The sequence below is a fragment of the Furipterus horrens genome, unplaced genomic scaffold (assembly GCF_987537825.1).
Source record: "Furipterus horrens unplaced genomic scaffold, mFurHor1.1.pri manual_scaffold_3, whole genome shotgun sequence".
Lineage (NCBI taxonomy): Eukaryota > Metazoa > Chordata > Mammalia > Chiroptera > Furipteridae > Furipterus > Furipterus horrens.
The window spans coordinates 44,814,741-44,817,616 of record NW_028327173.1 but is presented as its reverse complement, the minus strand read 5'-3'; the positions used below and the strand labels follow the sequence as shown (position 1 = coordinate 44,817,616).

The following is a 2,876-nucleotide window of genomic DNA, read 5'->3' as shown; positions in this document are numbered from 1 at the left end:
TCTGAGGCAATGGAGACATAGCCGCCGGCATCCTGCTGAGAATCGGTTCCCCTCTCCCTTGAGCATTTCCCAGAAACAAGGGCCATAAATCTCAGGGATTTTCTGTTCCCACTGCAACCATCCCTAACCAGAGGGCATTGTTGCTTCACATACATCCTGGACTCTGGAGCTGACCAGCAGGGTGACTCACCCCCCTGGGGGCCTGCTCCATGCCTTTAAAAATTCCTCTACCCCTTTCCTTACTGCCGTTGCCTGCTCAGACTCAGCCCGCCTGCTTGAACATCTTCAGTAAAGGCTTTGAACTGGTCCACCCGTCTCCTCCCTTATTCCCAGCACAAACCTAACACCTCTAAAGCTGGGATGGCCCATCAGATATATTTTGAATCAAGGCAAGAGGTGAGGCCTTGGTGTCCTTCAATGATCAGGCTTTGAATGCAAGTTGCTACTAGGGAGGAGGCATAACCTTGAAGGAGGAGCCTCCCTTTGTCTAAGGTCAATTCCCAAAGAGAGACAGAGACCTTGAAATCTGGTAGCATTTATATCCCCAAGTCCTGCTGTCCCTGGAACCAGCTCAACTTCCAACCTTTGTAGTTTGGTCAAGTGCTCTACAAAAACAGGGATCCCAAGTGCCTGGCACATGATAGACGCTCCCAAAATAATTGTTGAATTAGAGACTTTATTTTGGACCAAAATGCAATGATAGGGGCCACATTTACCCTCCCTTCTGAAAAAATTTAAAAAGCAGACAAATTATATTTAGACATTGGACATCAGACAGAAATAAACACATCTTTATAGTTTTCAATGAGCAAAACCTCTAATGATTTTTAATTAAAAATTTTTTTTTGGTTGTCAAATTATCTTTAATTGTATTATTTTTCTTTGTAGTTCTTAACTAGCCGGGCATCCCACTGCACCACTGCTGATGTCACTTATGATGCCCTGAGGGCAGCGGCCATCAAAATTGTAGCCCACAGACTGGGCGGTCCCCAGTATCTCTTTAATGATTCCAGAGAGTTCTCTAGCTAAAGATTGGTGCCACATCTGTCCAGTAATGTTGACCATCTCATTAAAAGTGATATTCCCACGGAGCTTAATGGTTTTTTGCTTCTTTTTGGTGATCAGGGCAGAGGCAGAAGGCACCACCTCTACCTTCGCCTGTCTGTTGTGGATGGTCAGTTTCACTGTCATCCTTAGACCCTTCCAATCACTGGTTGCTTTGGTGATGTCATCACCAGCCTTTTTTGGAGACAGGCCCAGGGGCCTGATCTTGGGGGCCAGGACAGATGTGGCACCAACTTCCCTGCCAAGGCACCTCAGGTATATGACTTTGATCTCACTTGGATTGAACTTCGGTGGCATGGTGGAGGTGGCTGGTGTCGGATAAAGCCAGATTTGGGACCACTGAAGAAAGTTGCACCTTTGCCCCCCCTCTAGGCCGAAAGCCAGAAAAAAGCTCTAATCATTTTTTTAAATTCTTGAATGAATATAAGTCAATAAATTCTCCCTTTTTCCTTAAGCTAGTTCTAGCTGGGTTTCTGTTGCTTGCAAGCAAAGAATTTTAACAAATATACTTTACGATTCCACTTCCCAGAGTTTATCTTCAGGGATAAACAAAGGATTCCAAAGGTTTTGATTATAACAATGTCTATCATCTTAATGTTTATAAATATCAAAATTCAGAAACAAACCAAAGATTTTCTATACCAATTTTGATAAGTTAATAAAATTCTATGTAGTAACTAACATGACATTTTATCTTCTCATTTCACATAGAAATATATTTATGATATATTAATGAATTTTAAAAAGCAGATTATAAAACAGAATGTATAGCTTTTATTATACATATGTATATATGCATGTAAAGTATGAAAGTATATATCTTAAAATTTTAATCTTATCTCTGGCTAGTAGAATTTCAGGTAGTTTTTATTCTTTTTTTTTTTTTAAGTATCTTTATTTTCTGATTATTCCACAACAAATTTGGTTCAGCTCTTTTTTTTTTTATATACCTGTGTCCTTATTTGATCTCTGAGTGTCTGTTTTTGATCTAAAGTTTACCCCTGATTTTCAGTTTATTTGAGAAGCAGAGATTGACACACTTTTAGTCAGGTGAATAATTAAGTGCTTTCCTATTTAGGTTACAAATTCCTCCTATTTCTCCAAACCCTCTTCCAGAGCTCTTCTACAGACATGATAAAAATTAAGTAGATGGTTATTCTCTCACTAATATCCTAAGGAAGAGACGTTATATAATCAAAGATATATGTTTGATAAAATGGGGCCAGGGAGATTTTAAACTTTTACCAAAACACATTGAAACAGCTCAGTTATTAAAGCTTAGAAATGATCTAATACTTTGGCAAATATTGAAAGTGACCTATGTCCCTAGGGGGAAGCACATTACGCCCAATGATTCAATGTCCCAGATTTTCCAGAAAAGACCTGATTTCTTTTCTTTCTTTCTTTCTTTTTTTTTTTTTTCTAAAACAAAGGTTATTTCTTTACTGGATTTTAACTTCTATGTCTCTGGAAGATTTTCTCTCTAAATTAATTCATGCATTTCAGTAAGAGCTCTTTTGCTAGATTACAAATCCCAATGTTTAATTTAGAAAAATGATTACCAAAGCATTGAAGTGGGGACAGTTAATCCTTAGATAGGGTAATGTGGTATTGGTGAGTCCAGCAGGATCAGGGAGAGCTATGACTGGTGAATGAATATTAAAAATCTAATTTTGGGCTCACACTTTGGTAACCACAAGAAACTGCCACCTTCAATTTTCAGACAATTTATACCATAATTATTTTTGACCTTGAATTCTAGTCCCATATATAAAGCTAATCAGCTGTATAAAGGAGGCTCAGTCAATTTT

The 2,876-nt window shown here is 38.4% G+C and overlaps 1 pseudogene; it reads right to left on the bottom strand.

The window, feature by feature from the left end:
- Positions 1-891: 891 nt before the first annotated feature.
- On the bottom strand, positions 892-1,416 carry LOC150015011 (large ribosomal subunit protein uL11 pseudogene; annotated as a pseudogene).
- Between the last annotated feature and the right edge of the window lie 1,460 nt (positions 1,417-2,876).